Raw genomic sequence first — 19,826 nt, forward strand, 5'->3', positions numbered from 1 at the left:
ATTGGCCGCACCAGTTTGCAGTCCCACCAGCAATGTACAAGAGTACCCTTTTCCCCACATCCTCTCCAGCACTTGTTGTTGTTTGACTTCATAATGGCTGCCAATCTTACTGGAGTGAGATGGTATCTTAGGGTGGTTTTGATTTGCATTTCTCTGACTGCTAGAGATGGTGAGCATTTTTTCATGTACTTGTTGATTGATTGTATGTCCTCCTCTGAGAAGTGTCTGTTCAGGTCTTTGGCCCATTTGTTGATTGGGTTATTTGTTTTCTTATTGTTTAATTTTTTGAGTTCTTTGTATACTCTGGATATTAGGGCTCTATCTGAAGTGTGAGGAGTAAAAATTTGTTCCCATGATGTAGGCTCCCTATTTACCTCTTTTATTGTTTCTCTTGCTGAGAGAAAACTTTTCAGTTTAAGTAAGTCCCATTTGTTGATTTTTGTTATCAACTTTTGTGCTATGGGTGTCCTATTAAGGAATTTGGAGCCCGACCCTACAATATGTAGATCGGAGCCAACTTTTTCTTCTATCAGACGCAGAGTCTCTGATTTGATATCTAGCTCCTTGATCCACTTTGAGTTAACTTTTGTGCATGGCAAGAGGAGGGGATTCAGTTTCATTTTGTTGCATATGGATTTCCAGTTTTCCCAGCACCATTTGTTGAAGATGCTATCCTCCCTCCATTGCATGCTTTTAGCTCCTTTATCAAATATAAGATAATTGTAGCTTTGTGGATTAGTCTCTGTGTCCTCTATTCTGTACCATTGGTCCACCCTCCTGTTTTGGTACCAGTACCATGCTGTTTTTGTTACTATTGCTCTGTAGTATAGTTTTAAGTCTGGTATCGCTATACCGCCTGATTCGCACTTCCTGCTTAGAATTGCTTTTGCTATTCTGGGTCGTTTATTTTTCCATATGAATTTCATGATTGCTTTATCCATTTCTACAAGAAATGCCATTGGGATTTTGATTGGCATTGCATTAAACCTATAGAGAACTTTTGGTAATATCGCCATTTTGATGATGTTAGTTCTGCCTATCCATGAACAGGGTATATTTTTCCATCTTCTAAGATCTTCTTCTACTTCTCTTTTTAGGGTTTTGTAGTTTTCATTATATAAATCTTTCACCTCTTTTGTTAGGTTGATTCCCAAGTATTTTTTTTTTTTGAGGATATTGTGAATGGAGTGTTTTTCCTCATTTCCGTTTCAGAAGTTTTGTCTATTTTGAACATGTGCAGGTTCTTTTTCTTATCATTAATGCCTAAACAATTTAGTATAACAATGACTTACATAGCATTTATAGTGTCTTAGATATAAGTTATCTACAGGTGATTTAAAGTATACAGGAATATGTACATAGATGATGCCAGTAGTACATCATTTTATTTATGGGACTTAATCATCTGCAGATTTGGGTGTCCTTGGAGGTCCTGGATTAGATGTGAATCACAGATACTAAGGGACAACTATTTATTCTATGATACCTAAATTAAATGTATTACCAACTTAATTTCCCCTTATCTAGAACCTAAAATACTTATATGCTCTCCACCATCACCAAACATAAAGGCAAGTACTAGAGAGGGCAAGTCAAAGAGATAAGAGATCATTGTTAGCTGACAGTGGCCTTAGCATCTTTCCTTAGCACACTTTACAAAAACACATGACACTAGAACACAATGCTAAAGTCTCTCCACAAGTCATGGTAAGACCTGGGCAGAAAAAGAAACTTGAATTTTCCAAATCACCAGCTTCAATTTTTCTGTCCTCATCTCACTTGGGGGCGAGTGTGTGTGTGTGTGTGTGTGTGTGTGTGTGTGTACATCAACAGGCACTTATGTCTCCACACAAACATAAGTCATGGTATCTTGAAAGGAATTCAGGCTGCTACACATATATATGCACACACTTTTACTTTTTGTTATAGTAAATAAACTTCACAACTAGAGTTATATTCCTGAGTCTCCAGGAATCTTCAATAAAACAGCCTAGGGACATTAAGGGAAATTACTTACTTGAGAGATAAGGGAACAAATGCCATGGAAAAGAAAGTCAGGCTCAATCTGATGGCAGGAATGATCTGCAAGTTCACTAGCCAGCTGGTCCAGAGTGTTCACCCAGAGCTGCTGTCACCAGTGTGTGGCAAGTGGAGCCCAGAGGAAGAGGCCTCAAATGGGGAAATGGAAAACACCAAAGATCAAGTGTGCTATCTTGACGGTTAATACCCAGGACAGAACTTGCTGGGTGTCCTAAAATAAATCTAAGTGGAGAATCTGAGGTCCCCCCAGCAAATTGGATTTATACAACTAGAAATAAAACAGGCAATGTCAGAAAAGTGTTTGAGCTCTTGAGACAAAATTTGTCCAGATTAGATTAAGACATATTTGTACCTAAAGGCAGAGAAGTGATGAGGTGACTTCTTAAGGCATTAATTACCAGTCTATGATAAAAGAGAAGGATGAAAATATATTACAGACATAGACAAATGTAGACTTAAGGACAATTCTTTTAACACTCTTCAGAAATCATATAGGCCATTTAAAACCCTGTAATGTATAAAATGTTTTCCCATTTAAAGAAACAGAAAAGAAGCTGTACAAATTTTAAATGTGCCTTTGGGGGAAAAAAACAAAAATAAAAAACAGAAGAATCACCAAAATATTATTCTCCAATATTTCCTATTCCTAATAAGTTTTTCTTGAGTAATTTCCAAGTGAATAGATATAAAACAGAATTTTGCAAGTAGCAGGCAATGAAGCTAAAAAAAGACCAAAACTTTTAACCCATCTCTAGATAAAAATTACAACTTTAATGATCCTTAGAACACTAAGTGAGAAAAATTGTAGAACTTCAATTGTACATAATACTTTCTTTTCTGAGGCTGTTTAAATCTTCTGGCAGACAATGTCTCCCATTCCTTTTAATTCGCCTTTGTGAATGTGACTCTCCAGACAAGGTTCTCACATTCATTGTCCCAGTGACCTCACATCTTCCATGGCAACACTTAGCTAGTCTTTTGTAAATAAGCTCAAGCAATTCTTGGTTGCCTTTCATTTTTTAAGAAAACTATTTTATGGATCCTTAAAATTTCAGATACCATATCTATTGAATTTCACACAAAATAAAATGCAATATTGAGGGAAATATCTTTTTTAAATTTTTTTCTTTGTTTTCTTTTGTAGAGGTAGAGATCAAATCCAGAGCCTCGGATATGCTACGGAAGCACTCTACCCCTGAGCTACATCATTATCCCAGAGAATGACATTTTAAAGCATGAACACAAAATGGAAATTTAGATGAGTCTTGTAAGGCAAGATAGCAGGCTAGAGATTTTGGAAATGGTGCCAAGGTTATGTAATGATGTGCTCTCCCTTTCCAGCCCTTCACACTGCATGAATACAAACTTGGTTAAAAGTCACCTGCAGAGGTAAACAGCAACAGTGGCTTTGGAAATAAACAGCTTTCAAATAATGTCATTATTTTAAGAAAGAGGATCTGAAACTACAACTGTGTAAAAATATATTTACCTATTGACAGAACTAGGAAGTAATGTGCAAAAATGAAAAGAACCAGAGTGTTTCTTTGGTGAGAGAATGATAGAGTATTTTTAAAAAACTTTTAATCTTCTTGTTCTCCCAGCATCTCAGTAGCAAGGATTTGAAAATGGGTGCACCATCTGGTTAGAAAAGGAGAGGCAAGTGGTCCGACTGGTGGTAGAGATGCTCCCTGACTCTAACTTCTCAGGAGGCCAAGCTTCTTGGGAAACCCACAAGGTAGTGGCTATGACCTCCAAGGTACGATTAAACCTGGGAATTTCTGTAGCTCACTCAGAGGGAAGTAGTAACAGAAATAATTTTATACTTATTATCTGTCAAGACAGAGGGCTAGAAAAATAAGCAGCTGAATTCTCTCTCCCTAACTGCTCCAGAGATTTCTTTTACTTTTGGCTCTGAAGGAGACTGAGTCTGTTACTATGTACAGTCACCTCCAACTGGCCTTAATGCCCAGTTCTACAAAGCCATCTATAAACCCAGAGACTTTGCAAATCTTTGGTAAAATAATAAGTGATGAATTATGTTATTTAAAGGCTAGAAAAGAGAGCAGCATGAAGAAGCAAATTTGGTATTGTACCACCTTACTAAACTATGTGTCTAATTCTGAACTTAAGAAAACAACAGTGCTGTTTCATCTAAATAATTGTATTAATCAAGAGTAGAAACTTGGGGCAAGGGAATGATAAAAAACATACCTGAGTTAAAAAGATACCTCATGAATTAACAAATTTGACAGGCCTAAAAAGTCAAAACTATGTTTGTGGTTTGCCTCCAAAGTCTTGTCTAATCTGGAACATTTCTGTTGATTTTATCTCCTGTTAAGGTGATCTACATAAGGCAGCGACACCTTTGAGTGTTCTCACTTTCTTTCTCTTATTCTTTCTGACTTGTCTTTCTCTTTCTGTCCTCTGGTTTTTCTTCCTTCTTGTCCTTCCTTTCTATTTATTTATCTATTATCTGCCTGTTTATCTGGCTATGATCATTTCCCCCAAGTTAATCACTTCCCTGAGGGACCAGAAAAAAAAAATTGGGTTCCTAATATGGCTTTGTCAGTGTTCAAGGTCTATGATAGGTTGAAACTATAACTAAAGCTGAGGCTTCTCAGATCTGATGTCACCCTGTATTGACTCTGGTTAAGGGAGGATGCTAGGGTAGAACTCCTTCACAAAACCATATAGAAAGGCCAATGCATAAAATAAATATGAATTCCATGTGAAAAAAGTATCACATAAATAAAAGACAGGAATTTATTTTAGCATCTCTGATATTCAGTATTCCTTTCTTTATTTCAGTAATAAAAGAAAACGCTAAAGAAACCAAAGACTTATTATGCAAACTTTGAACACTGTGTCTCATTATTCTATACTCTCTAATTTTTGTATTAAAGAGATCACCTAGTTCATTGTGTATATATACCACAGTTTATTTATCCATTTATCTACTGAAGGGTATCTAGGTTGCTTCCACAGTTTAGCTATTGTGAATTGAGCTGCTATGAACATTGATGTGACTGCATTACTATAGTATGCTGATTTTAAATCCTTTGGGTATAGACCAAGGAGTGGGATGATAGCTGGGTCAAACGGTGCATTTGCAGGTAAATGGATGGAGTTGGAGAATATCTTGCTAAGTGAGGTTAGCCAACCCCCCAAAAAACAAAGGCCGAATGTTCTCTCTTATAAGTGGGTACTGAACCATAATGGGGAGAGGGGAGGCATGGGAGAAATGGAGGAACTTTGACTAGATAAAGGCAGGCAAGATGGTGGAATGAAATGGACATCATTACCCTAGTAATGGACATAGAAATGTAAAGAAATTTACATAGCAATGTAAAGTTGTGCTGCAATTGTGTACAATGAATCAAAATGCATTCTGCTGTCATATATACCTAATCAAAATAAATAAATAAAAATTTTAAAAAAGGGAGATCAAGCTGGGTGTGGTGGTACAAACCTGTAATCCCAGAGGCTTGGGAGGCTGAGACAAGAGGATCACGAGTTCAAAGCCAGCCTCAGCAAAAGCGAGGTACAAAGCAACTCAGTGAGACCCTGTTTCTAAATAAAATACAAAATAGGGCTGGAGAGTGGCTCAGAGGTCAAATGCCCCTGAGTTCAGTCCCTGGCAACCCCCACCAAAAAAAAAAAAAAAGAGTTCAACTAGTTCAGCAAAGGGCAAGAGATTTTTTGAAATTGATAAACTTAAAGTTTTGAAGAAATCTTAGGAGGGAATATTGAAAACGTCCTCAGAAAAAGCAAAAAATTAGGTAAGAAAATAAATGATTCATGGGGCAAAAAAAAAAAAAAGGAAAGTTGCTGAAAAAAAAGAAATAAGGAGATGATGACAAAACAATTGAGGGCAGATTCCATAGGGAAAGTCCTAGGAAAAAGTTATTTGTGATATGATCCTCAAAAAGCAATATCTTAGTCAACAGATTCTCTTACTTAGAGTTACTGTGTTGCAACACAGTAAATAAATGAAAATTTGCTTTTCTTTGGGATAACTTAAGGTTGGTTAATAAAATAAATAATGTCAATAGCTTTTTATTTTCCACTAAAAATATTAATTTTATGACATTGAACTCTGTTTCAAAAACAAAAAGCCCAAATTATTCAAATGCCACTGCTAATGAATAACTTTTTTTTTTAAAGGGGACTTTTGCCAGATAAATCTTAAATGGACAAAATGTAAAAGAAGTCAGGAAAGCAAAACTCAAAAAATATAAACAAAGTATGTTTTAGAAGTAGAGAAGAGAAAACAGTAACACTTTCCCAAAACAAACCAAAACAAAACCTTCTTTGAAAGAACTGAAGTCCACTAAAGCATAGATCTAGAAAAATCAGCAATTGAAATGAATTCTCAAGAACAGAGAGGAGATACTCTTAGAATTCTGCTGTATGATTTCTAGAAAGTTCCATTTTGAATGACAGTGCCTAAAGTATACTATTCTTCATAGATCTACTAAAATTTAAGGTTAAAGGCAGTCTGATGAAAACACATCCCCTGATCTGCTGTTGTCATCTTAATGACTATCATCAGCAATACTGCAATTCTTTCCCTGAAGCAGAAAGGAAACCAGTTAGATTTGTAAAGCAGGCCTCTGGGATTTCTTATGGTCATAATTGGATTCTGAAATGTCAAAATATGGTATCCAGACATGTGCTGCTTAGAAAGCATAACTTGGAAAGATAGCCAGCATTCTGAGTTTTTATGTCCAATTTAAATAATGTTGGAGAAAAATAGTCCTGTGTGGTCTTGAGCAATTTCCTCAACCTCTGAGACTTGTTTTCTCAACTATAAAACATGAATTAAAATACCTACCTGATTGGGTAGTTGTTTAAAATAAATGAAATAATGATTATGAAGCATTTAACAAAGGGCCTAGTAATAGAAATGGTTTCAGTGAGTGGCAACAAAAGTGTGTGAATAATCGGATCTAACTTACCCCTGCCTCATGGAGACTGTTCCTATTCCCTGAGAATAGCTTTTGGGCAGAAGCCTGCTCTACATCAGGGAGAGAATCCTGGAGAGCAGAGCTGGGGTGTTGCTGTGACCATGAAAGATCTGTCTAGAGTAGCATAGTAGAAGCAGCAGTACTTATGCAGGAGCAAGAAAAATATGGAAAGGAAAAATCGTAATGAATATTTTCAGAGTTCATAACTCTGTATTTTTACTAAAGATTTCAGGCAATTTTTAAAGCTGGAAGGAAGCTGAAAGAGATAATTTATGTAATCTCATTTCACACATGAAGAAACTGAGGGCTGATGAAAAACTTCTAAAAACTATGTGATTAGTGACTATTGTGGGACTCAACTGCTGACTTCTACTCCAGTGCTTTTTTATTTCCATGACTTGACACCCTGTGTAACCTAGACGTACACAAGTCTTCGTGAGAGGCTTAGAAATGTCCATTGGAATTTTTGCTATAAGAAAGTGTTAGGATGGCCTTAGGCCTGAGCCTAAGCAACTCCATTTTAAAAACTCCAGTTTGAAACCTGCAGTCTCACTAGGCACACCCACAGAGCCCTCCAGTATGGCCTCAAACAAGTTATTTCCCCTCACCCTGATAAAGAGAGTGAAGCCCCTGTCAGGCTGTCCTCACCTGATAAGAGGGAAAGGCATGACGATCAGGGTGGAAACCACCAGACCAGATGTTTCTGACCCCAGGGTAAATGATGTCACTGAGAAATCTGGTGGTAGCTGATAAGGATTGAAAAGGGGGGTCAACCCCCCCCCCAAAAAATTTAGTATAAATAATACAGCAAATGAATAGGGATTCAGCCAGCTGAAGCAAGGATGCACTCGAGCTGGAGAGCCTGATGAGGACCTGACATCGCATCACTTGTCATTGTTTCCCCAGCCTCTGCGTGATCCTCACCACTCTCAAACTCATCTGGATCTTGGTGAGAGCCGCAACTTCTCCCTAGGACCCTCTCCTCAATGGGTCATCCATTCCACGCCAGGAAAATCCTGCCTTGGTTCTGGACCTGATCACCGCCTGTCTGAGTGAGAGTGCATCTGCTGGACATAAAGCCTAAGGCTTAAGACTTTTGAACTTAGCATGCAGAGGGAATGTCTGTCACTGGCCTATCATGATTAAGTGTGTTTTGCAGTGCTTAGAATTAACCTAGAATTGTTTGCTATAAATTAATTAATCTAGAATAGTTTGCTGTGAATTGATTATGTCTCTTGCAGTGCTGAGCATTAAGGTTTGTCGTTTTCTTGATTAAGAACCTATAGAGTGAAATTGTATTGAGTAATTTGAGTGAAAAAAGCATTGAAAGGGGCAGAAGCGCGTTGACATTCTTTATTTCTCCCCTCAACTGCATAAGTGGCAATTTTGCCCCCTCGCGACAGCAAGGCACAAGAAAGGGAAGCAGATGACTGGAGGGTAGGAAGAGTTCAGGTAGTGAACCCTTGTTCATTTCTGTCGTTCTGGTGTGTGTGTGTGTGTGTGTGTGTGTGTGTGTTTTATGTTATTGGAGATAGAATCTAGGGCCTTACACATGCTTGACACACATTCTACCACTGACCATCACCCTCAGTCTGAGTTCATCTTTTTAGTGTTCTCTTATGTTAATGGAAAGTCAAGAGCATAGTAAAAATATTTCCAAAGAGGGATGATACTAATAACAGATTTATAAGAAATGTACACTTGACATAATAATAGACTTAAGGAATAACATTACAATGATCTTAGTGCATGAATATAAATCATATAAACTTCAGAAAGTATTTAATACCCCAAACACTTGAAGATAACTTCCAAAAGCACCTCCAAAATACTAAGCAATAGGAATTTGTTATAATTTTAAAAACATGAATGTAAGCAACTTTACAGAAAAAGAGCTAATAAATCGTCAATTCTCTTTTTAGTGCTTGAAATTAACTTCTAATATTTGTCAATATACAAAATCAACATGTAGTTATAATGTGTTTATACACTATTTAATATTATTTTTCCTTTAAACTTTTTTTATATGTTGATTTTCAAGAGTCAACCCAATATGTATACTTGTTAATTTTAATGATTAGTTCATCGTGTTGTTAGAGTGCAATTAATGTATTTACCTTGTCCTTTGTTGTTTCCTGCCTTCTACTATGTTTAGTATTTTGTTTAAATATCCTCCACACCAAGGCCACCTTTGGAGTTATTTCCTTGAACTCTATTCTGCAATGCAGATTTTCTAGGTCAAAACAATATGAATAACAATAGGTACTATTGTGTTCTTTCTATGTGTATTAGGCTCTCCAGATATTACCACTGTTATCCTAAAGATAATCCTTTGACATATTTATTAATTTTATCCTATGTTACCTGTAGGCAGACTGAGACTAAGTTAAACAATTTACCTGTAGTGATGGAGAAAGGAAGTGCTAGAGCTAAACCTGAAACCTAGTTCCACATGACTCCAAAGACCATGCTCATTACAAAATACTGGTAGTCCTTAAACACTGTAATCTCAGGACTCCTTTACATATTTAAAAATTACTGAAGGGGGAAAAAAACTAGAGAATGAAAATGAAAAGCCAAACTAAAAGATCATATTTTCTTCTAATATTTATTTTTCAGTTGTAGTTGAACACAACACTTTTATTTTATTTATTTACTTTTATGTGATGCTGAGGATCCCAGGTCCTCGCACATGCTAGGAGAGCATTCTACTGCTGAGCCACAACCCCAGCCCCTAAAAGATCATATTTAATACTGGAAATGAACAATTGGAATTTGAAATTGAAAACACAATACCATTTATATTAACACAGAAACAATGAACTAGTTTGGTATAAATTTGACAAAATATGTACAAGGTTTATATGAGGAGCATTGCAAAAATTTGATAAGAGATGCAAGAAGACCCAAATAAATGGAGACATACTATGGTTTAAGGATATGGCTCAGTTGGTAGAGTGCTTGCCTTGCATGTACAAGGCCCTGGGTTCAATCGAAAAACGGAAAGATACTCCATACACATGAATAGGAAGACTTAAGTCATCAATTCCTCCCAACTTGGTCTATAACCTTAGTGCAATCCCACTCAAAACAAATTTATTTTGTAGAAATCAACAGCTGATTCTAAGTTGGTATCAAAAGGCAAAAGATGCAAAATAGCCAATATGGTGCTGAAGCACAAAGCTGAAGAACTGATACTACCTGACTTCAAAACCTACTGTAAAGCTAAAGTAATTACGACAGTGTGGTACTGGTAAAAGAATTTGACTGATCAATGGAACAGAACAGAGAACCCAGAAGTAGAGTCATACAAATATCATCAACTGATTCTTTGACAAAAGAGCAAAAGTAATACAATGGGGAAAAAACAGTCTTTTTAACAAATGTGCTAGAACTAGACATTCCCATGCAAAACAAGTGAATCTAGATGCAGACCTTAAACCCTTCACAAAAATTGACTCAAAACAGATCATAGACCTAATGTAAATGCAAAATTATAAAACTCCTAGAAGATAACAAAAGGGAAAATCTAAGTGACCTTGTGTTTGGCAATGACTTTTTGGATACAATGCCAAATGCATGATTCATGAAGGAAAAATACGTAAGCTGGACTTCATTAAAATTGAAACTGCTCTGTGAAATATAATGGTTAAGACAATGAAAAGAAAAACCACAGACTAGGAGAAAAATCTTTACAAAATACATAGCTGATAATATATTGGCATCCAAAAAATATGAAGAACTCTTAAAACTCAACCCAATAACAAAAATCAATAACTCAATTAAAAATTGACAAAAGATCTAAATAGACACCTCAGCAAATAAGAGATGGATAGATAGATAGATAGCAAATAAGCATATGAAAATATATTCTGCATTATATGCTAGAGAATCATAATTTCAAACAACAATAATGTATCACTATACTTCTATTAGAACATATACTCTAAAACACTGATACCATCAAATACTTATGAAAATGTAAAGCAGCAAGAACTCTCACTTATTGTAAATGGAAGTGCAAAATGCTACATCTATTCTGGTAGACAATTTGGCAGTGTCTTACAAAACTAAACACACTTTACCTTGCAATCCAGTAATGATGCTTTTTGGTATTTCCCCAAACACATTGAAAACTTATATCCACACAAATACCTGCCTGAGAATGTTTATAGATGCTTTATTCACAACTGCCCAAACTTGCAAACAACCAAGATGTTCTTCAATCAGTGAATGAAAAGTTTAAGGGGAGGGAGGAAAGAATACATAAATGGAGCACAGGAGATTTTTAGGGCAATATAACTACTCTGTATAATTCTTTCATGGTGACCACATGTCATTATATATTTATCAAACCCATAAGATGGACATGACAAAGAGTGAACTCTAATGTAAACTATGAAGTTTGGTTAATAATATTGTATAAATATTGGTTCATCAAATGTAATAAGTGTACTTCAGTAATACATGTATACACATACACACACACATGAAACACTGTATGCATGAGTGTATACACGCATGTGCACATAGGGAATGATAAGAAAATTTATAGGAATTTGGTATCTTTTCCTCAATTTTTCTGTACATATAAAATTGTCAAAAAAGAAAATATTTTAGTTTTCAAAAAAGAAAATTTTATAGTCAATAACAAATTATAATTTATTATAATCATGATACATTTATGATGTTTATGAATTATAATCACTGTGGACCTTAAAGTTTTTGTTTGTGTGAGTTATATCTAACAATATTTACCATGTTAGAAATGTTTTTTGAAAATAACTAATAAAAGTCTATTGCATGGTAATACAAATAACGTTTTTGTGAACTAGAACTATATTTTCCAAAATTAAAAAATAGTGAAGAGTTGCAGTGTTTGCAAATCTTTTTAACATCTGGTTTAATGAAGACAGCTAGATTTTCATATCTGTTTTTGTGTTCAGACTGTTGTATTATGTTGTTTTTGTTGAAATATGTGAAGAAAGTCTAACTTCATTTATGTAGGCATTTGGGGAAAGGGTAGCCTTTGCATATAGTTGTGGATATTTTTCTTTGCTACAATACCCAAATTCAACAAATGGGAGTTTCTTAAAGGCTAGTGCAATGTGATATCTGAACTCGATTCATACTCTGTTCCATTAAAATTCACTGGGTTTCTTTGGACTCTGAATGGGTATTTTCACCACGGCATGCAAATGATTTGCAAATCAGGCATTAGTTGTTTGAGAAATATTTATTCATTTTATTATGCAAATTTTTCAAATGCTGGTCCATTTTTATTATACAATAAAAATTGCATCCATTAATGTCACTACTGATCTCATCAGGAAACAAAGTATTAAGCACATGATGGTGGATCACATATTTCAAAATTCTAATATTTACTTGGAAATTTGGATTAGTCATGGACAACAAATATTATAAGGTATTTACCTTGAAGTGACAGGCTTGCTCATTTCCTTTTAGAGAAAATGCGTGTCAACTATCCAAGTCCTAATAACCATAGTTGTCTGCCAGTCATTCTTTCAAGTAAAATGGAGTTTCATGAAGAAAGCAGCTGCTTCAGTTCCTAGAACAAACAATGGCCCAAGTGTTTTCCTTGAGACAAATACAAGGACTTTATACACATTTCCCATTTCATCACACAGTGCATTAAGAAGTGGACTCCAGAGTTGACATATAATAAAATTAGTAATTTTTACTTCAAAGACATGAACAAGCTAAAACTGTCATTTTTGAAATGTGTGCCCAGAGTAGTGAAGAACGCAATGACTGGTATAACAGTGGGCTTGGTTCCAGGAGTTTGACCAACCATTTCTTTCATGCCATTATTGCAAATGTCAACACAGTGAACAAAACAAATGTCTCTGTCATCTCATGAAAATGATTTTGATCTTGTAAGACCCCCTCCCCTGAAAAGGGAGACCATGAACCACACGATGAGAACCTCAACCACATTATATTAATAATGATAGCATAGATCTAATACATGCCATTTATATACTTGATTCAGGCATACCTGTAATTCCATAAGGTATATTACTGCTCATTATTAATTTGTTCAATAAATATTTTGTGTGTGCTGAGTATTGGATGAGCACAGGAAATGGATACTTCTCATAAGGAGCCTAGAAGGCACTGAGAAGATAGAACTTTTAAAGAGGACATCAGAAACTTGATAAATCTGAAATTTTTTAGATATGCGGTGTATTCTTAATCTAAAATACACTTTAAAACAAGGTGGATACAATGAAGTAATTATAAAGGAAAGCTATCAACAAGGAGAAGTGGAAAATTAAATGAAGCAGATACATTTATGATGTTTATGAATTACAAACACTTTTAAATGAAGAAATAGATTGATGTTTTTATTGTTGGCTATTCTATGCACTAAATGGAAATCTGACAGAGAAAAATTACAAAGAGGAGTTGCTTAGACTCTGGAACTGAGCAAATAATAGAGATTTATGGTTAAGTGGAGATTTAAAGACTTCTCTCTCAAGAACAGAATTTGAATGTTTTGCTAGTTTTAAATGCTTTTATAATTATATTAAAACTATAGCAGAAAACAGATAACAATCTGATTAAAAACTGAGATAATATGCATTGCTATAATTTGCATCTTGAATGTCAACCCAAAGGGCAACTGTTAAAGGTGTGGTCTACAAGATGGCACTCTTGAGAGGTAGTAGAAGAACCTTTAAGAGGAAGGAACTAATGAGAGAACTTTAGGTTACTGGAGGAGGTATACTCTTGAAGGGGATTGTGGGATCCTGATGTCTTTCTCTTCCCTCTTTTACTTTCTTGCCATGAGGTGAGCAGTTTTACACCTGCCTTTCCATAAAGCCCAGAGCAATGGGGTCACTTGAACATGAACTGGAAACTTTAACATTGTGAGCCCAAATAAATCTTTTCTCTTTATAAGTTGATCATCTTGGGTATTTTGTTATACTAACAGAAAGCAGGCTAACAAAAAATATGGTACTAAGAAGTTGGGCTGTTGATTATAGTTATACCTAACACAATGTGGAAGAATTAGTATATTAGAGATGTTTGGAAACATTTAGAGGAGCAGGCTGGAGAAAGTCTAGACTTCTGTTAATAGACCTTAAAAGGATAATCCTGGCAAGGGCTCAGAAGATCAGAATACTGACAGGGAGGGCTGTATTGGGAATTAGATTTGAGGCTGCTCATGGTAACAATCTGGCAAAGAAGTTGTCTACTTTTTGTCCATTTCCTGAGACGTTGTATGAGATTGAGTTTAAAGGTGATGGACAAGTTCACTTGGTGGAGGAAATTTCAAAGTAGCAAAACATTCATGCAGTGGCACGGGTTTCCTTGGATGCTTTTAGCTGAATAATCAGGAGCAAAGAGGAGCAGAACAGAAAAATTTGCAGCTTGGCCAGAAACAAAATATGTATAAAGATGTGGCCAAGGAGAGTGCATTGCGAGTGCCAATAATAAAAGCCAAGTGCTTTGTGTAGGGACAATAGGAAAGATGCCTTGATGACAACTCAGAAATCAGCAAGGCTGTGGCCATCACAGACGCAGAGATACAGAAATACAAATTTGTTTCAAAGATTGAAGACTTTCTGGGGCAAACACATTTCAGAAGAAAACCTCTGGGTTCCCTTCTGCCCATGCAGAACTACGGGGTAATCATTCCCCAGGATTTGTTTCCTCCTGTTCAGCTGGCAAAGTATTCATGAACTTTTTTTTTTTTTTAAAGAGAGAGAGAGAGAGAAAGAGAGAGAGAGAATTTTTAATATTTATTTTTTAGTTTTCGGCAGACACACATCTTTGTTTATATGTGGTGCTAAGGATTGAACCCGGGCCGCACGCATGCCAGGCGAGCGTGCTACCGCTTGAGCCACATCCCCAGCCCCAATATTCATGAACTTTTGCAGCAGGTCCAGGTACTGCTTACTCTGGATGGAGGCCTTCGCATCTCCATGAATGTGGTTTTGTAGGCATGTACAGTGTAAGACTTATGGAGTTATAGATGCTTCCACTAAGATTTCAAAGAAAAGCCTGGATGGAGGTCAGGCAGTATATGGCAGAGCTAAAGTCCCTACAAACAGCTCTCAGTGAGGAAGCTACAGGAGTGAAGTTGAAGTTTCAGTGGGGACCCCAAGAAGGTAGATGTTCTAGCAACATGCAACACATGCAGAGGGAAGCTGCAAGCAGCATGAAAAGCCTTCCCAAGAGAAAGGCTAGGTGGGCTGTAACCAGTAAGTCCATAGGAGTGGTTTTTCCAGTCCTTGGCAGCCTGCTTCCCCACACAGTACACCTGGATGCTAGACATGAGGATTTAGGATCTAATGTTTACCTTTTAGGTTTCAGTCTTTCTGTTGGTCTATTATTATTATTATTATTATTATTATTATTTGGAATAGGAATGCTTACCATTGTATCTCAGAAGTATGTAACTCATTCAATTTGATAGTTACAGGATCTCTCAGTTGAATTTGCCTTGAGTCTTTTTCTTTTCCCCCATGTGCAAATAGATGTTTATTACAGAACTTTTTTTTTAATTAAATGACTTAAAGAAACAAAAAAAACACACATAATACCATAAAGTGATAGCATGCAAATACTACAGGCTGGAGAGGTATGTTTGCTTTTAATGAAGGTACATATAATAAATTCCTATGACATTTGACTCTAAAATGAATGTATGAATTGGCCTGACATGATTATATAATTAATAATTTAAAGTAAAATATAAACTTTAATGCAATTTAAAAACTGGTATTACGCTGCAGGAGTCAATTCGAGGTCAGTGACTGGAGAGTTATACAAAAAATAAATAAATAAATAAATTGAGGTAAAAATCTTTAGGAAGAAACCCTGTGCCTATGTACATCTGAAGATCCAGGCTCGACTTCTGCTCTTGATGAATCCAATTTGGGAAAGGACGTATAACGCCCATCACACATCTGTTTCAAACCCAGCCTGTCTCTAAAATTACACATCTCTTTACAAATAAACATCAAGTATTAACAGCTAAAAGATGCCATTGGGATAAGCTCCAAAGTCTGCTGTTTTCACAGAGACATATTTTAAGGCATCACTTTTAATCTTGGAACTTTAAGAACATCTTCTTTGCTTTAACTGGTTTTATGTCTCCATTTTCATCTTCTTCGTAATTGGCAGGATCTCTCTTCTTGGCAAACTGTTTTCAGTTGTCTCCACCAAGGTCTCACATCTTCTAGCCATTGCCTCATCTGACACATCAAGCTCTGGTACTTCATCTTCATCTTCTTTTGTTTTTAGCATTCATTTGAAACATCAGTTTCTCAACTTTGGGATTAAATCCTCTGAATGACAGTCTTACATAGAGAAGATCTTCACATAACAAGAAACTCTGTTTTCTTCCTCTTTATGCTCTAGCAAATCCAAGTACCAGGGTTCTTCACTGATGATCTTCTTTTCTTCCTCTTCTAGTTGTTTCTTGGTTTCTGAGTTCAATCCCCTTTGTATGAAGTTCATGAGCAGCAGGTTATTGGACAATTTGGTCTTGTGCTCAGCCGCTATGCTGGCCCTGCCTGCCACGAGCCTCATCTACCAGCCCCTTGCCTTGAGTCGTCGAGGAAACTTCAGACTTAGACTTTTGAGCAAGACTAGAAGAGTTAAGACTTTGGGGGTTTTTGGTGATGGAATTAATGCATTTTACATCTTGCAAATGAATAAGACCTTTGGGAGTCAGGAGTGGAATGCATTAGTGTGGACTTGAACGTCCCCCATAGGCCCATGTGTTTGAAGACCTGGTCCCCATCACAGTGCTAATGGGAGCTGGTGAAAGCTTTGATGAGTGGAGCTTCTTTACTGGGAACATGCCCTTGAAGAAGACCATATGATTCTACTCTGTCTTCTTACCTTTTTTTGCTTCTTGACCCATGAGGTGAGTGAAGAATTTTGTTCTGTCATGAGCTCCTACTATCATGTGCTGCCTTGCCACAGACCCAGTGCAATGGGGCCAAACAATCATGTACTTGGACCCTCAAAACTGTGAGCCACCAGGTGCAGTGGCATATGCCTATAATTCCAGTGGATTGGGAGGCTGAGCCAGGAGGATTGGAAGTTCAAAGCCAGCCTTAACAATTTAGCAAGGCCCTAAGCAGCTCAGTGAGAACTTGTCTCTAAATAAAATATAAAAAAGGGCTGGGTCCTGCAATCTGTACATGTGGGAAAAGTAAGAATTCATACCCCATTTGAATCAAATGTATGATATATTATATGTCAAGATCATTGTAATGTTTTGAGCAACTAATTAAAGAAAAGGGCTGGGAATGTGGCTCAGTGGTTAAGTGCCCCTAGGTTCAATCCCTGGTACCAAAAACAGAACAAAACTTGTGAACCAAAACAATCTTTTTCTCTTTATAAGTTGATTATCTCAGGTATTTTGTCATAGTAACAGAAAACTGCCTAATATGTAAAACACTAGGGCTTCTTTGTTTCAAAAAAGCATCATTCTCTTAGTTGATAAATAGTTATCAAACATTTATAGATAACATCAGAAATTTTAAAATCTGAGCAATTTAAAGTGTCATGGAGTATTTTATGCTAGAAACATTAAAATAATATAGCAAAATACTTTTTAAGGACTTCAGTGGGTACAAAAATGAGTCAGACAAAAATTCTGACTTCATGAAATTTAGAGTTTTCCAGAAGAGCCAAGTCATGGCTACTGAAGAGTAGTACATTTCTGTTGCTTATTTTAGCTGTTCAATATATGAATCCTCTGGTAAATACCAGAATTCTCCTGCTATGTGAGTCTTTCAGGGAGGCAGAGTCTTGCCACCTGCTATGAAAGTCGAGGAGTCAGAACTCTGCCATTTTGACTGTGGGCACATAATCTGGGATGAGACAAATGTTTGTGTCCACCAAGACTATGAATCTTGAACAAGTGATGAAAGATAAAGAATTGGGAGAAGAGATTGCATTGGTTTCTGGACCCAAAGGAAGCATAGGGATATGGCATTATTAAAAGTGGTATCATCTTCGGTCTATGCTTCTGTACAGTTGACAGATTACCCTGCCCAACTTTTAGTCTTCCATCATTCTGTGAGTCTCCATCACGTATATGTGTATTTGAAGAAATATAGTATCATTTATAAGTCCCTTCAGAGGGATACAGCTGGCCTTCACAAAACAGAGATCGTCTTCATGTAAGGAGCTCAGGGAAGCCTTCACTGAGATGTAGCATTTATACTGGGTCACATGACATAGGGTTTGCATTTGGGGAGCCTTGAGGATGGGTGGAAAGGAGTGAATGTTCAATTTAGAAGAAATGGCATGAGCAATGACAAGGAGACAAAAGGGCAAGGTATTCATGAGACTAGAAAGTCTAGGATGCTAGATTTAAGGCTTTGAGAATATAAGTAACTTCAAAGATGAGTTAGGGAAATTGTTCCAAAGCTAGAGCCTTCTGCCTTCCTCACTCCACTTCTGCTCCCTTGTTTTCTTGAAGGATTGGTGTTTTTTTAATCGGTAAATTTTATTCATGCATGTGTGAACATTTTGTTCTTATTTCTTTGGGAAATTTCATCACTGCTACATTTATTACAGGTCTGAACAGTGTTTGGGATTCCACTTAAACATGATGAAGTGAGGGAGGGTCATCTGAGGATTCTTTGGCAGATGCAAATCTCCACAGATTATGAAAAGTATTTCTTCCAGTTATCTCTTTATGTGACTGAAATTTGCCTAAAGTAAAAGCAAATTGTTTCTTGTAGCTTATTCCAGAGAGTTTTTAAAAGATATTGACTGTTTTGTGTTTTTACAAAATAAAATTCTGCTTAGACAGATTTCTTTTCACTTAAATCTTTTATTAATATTTTTGTTTGTTTTATGGCTTCTCTGTTCCTTTGTCACCTGCACCCTCATGTGCATACCACGGTTCTGCTTGTGCTGATGACTTGCAATCTGTCTGGTTTATCTTAATTGCCAGCAGGTACAAAGCAATTATAACATTTTACCTGCTGGGATTGCTTGAAATTGCTTGAACCAAGGAAACAGGTACAAGAGCTGAGTTGTCAAGGCCAACAAAATGTGTAGGCAGTATTGATAACATTTATGTCACCTACCATGGGCCCAATCCAAATTAAAGAACCAACATATAGAAAGGGCCAAGGAAAATCATAAGTGTACAAACTTCAACTCGGTAAACAACTTCATCTTTCTTGGTCAACTTAGAATATTTGAAATGCAAAGAGAAAGTAAGTGTTACAGACTTTCTGAAAAGCTTTCCCAAGCATTTCTGGGAAAATTGTAGAGGAAAAATTCATAACTTTGATGAGATAAATCACAACTTCTGGTACCTGTAGAGAAGGGAAGCTATTGTCATGTTTGAAAATGCAGCCACCATAGCATTAAGGGGCTGTAGCTTCCACAAGTGTGGAGACTGGTCTCCATAAGGGTTTTGAAAGGGTGAACTCTCAGATCATATACATTGTCTCTATCCTTCCTACATCTCCTGGATGGGGTTGGGAAGACATTGTTGTGTTTAAAAAAATGTCCAATATAAAATTTTAACATTTCAACCCCTTAAGAGTATGTAACTCAGTGTCATTAAGTACAATCACATTGGTGTGCAACCATCACCACTATATTCAGATTTTTTTCATCATGCCAAGCTGAAACTTTATTCCCATTAAATGCTAACTTCCCATTTCTCCCCACTATGTTTTGAATGTACTTTGTCCCTGTCAAAGCTTAGGTCAAAATTTAAATGATTAAGTAATAGTATTGAGAGCTAGTAGGGCCTATAAGAGGTTATTAGATTTTTTAAGAGGGATTAATGCTTTTACTTAG

The 19,826-nt window shown here is 36.4% G+C and overlaps 1 protein-coding gene and 1 pseudogene across 5 annotated transcripts in view; both read right to left on the reverse strand.

Moving 5' to 3' along the window:
• The window catches only part of Dnajc5b (DnaJ heat shock protein family (Hsp40) member C5 beta), a 224,018-nt gene that overhangs the window by 183,264 nt on the left and 20,928 nt on the right, over positions 1 to 19,826 (reverse strand). For 4 of the 5 annotated variants that reach the window (XM_048782999.1, XM_048783002.1, XM_048783001.1 and 1 more), the window contains one exon: positions 12,444 to 12,579. The exons of the other annotated variant lie outside the window; for it this stretch is intronic. The gene's annotated coding sequence lies outside the window, so the exon portion shown is untranslated. The remainder of the gene's footprint in view (positions 1 to 12,443; positions 12,580 to 19,826) is intronic. 5 annotated transcript variants of the gene reach the window in all.
• Positions 12,586 to 17,066, reverse strand: LOC125610559 (annotated as a pseudogene).

Source organism: Marmota marmota, unplaced genomic scaffold (genome assembly GCF_001458135.2).
Source record: "Marmota marmota marmota unplaced genomic scaffold, marMar, whole genome shotgun sequence".
Taxonomy (NCBI): Eukaryota; Metazoa; Chordata; class Mammalia; order Rodentia; family Sciuridae; genus Marmota; species Marmota marmota.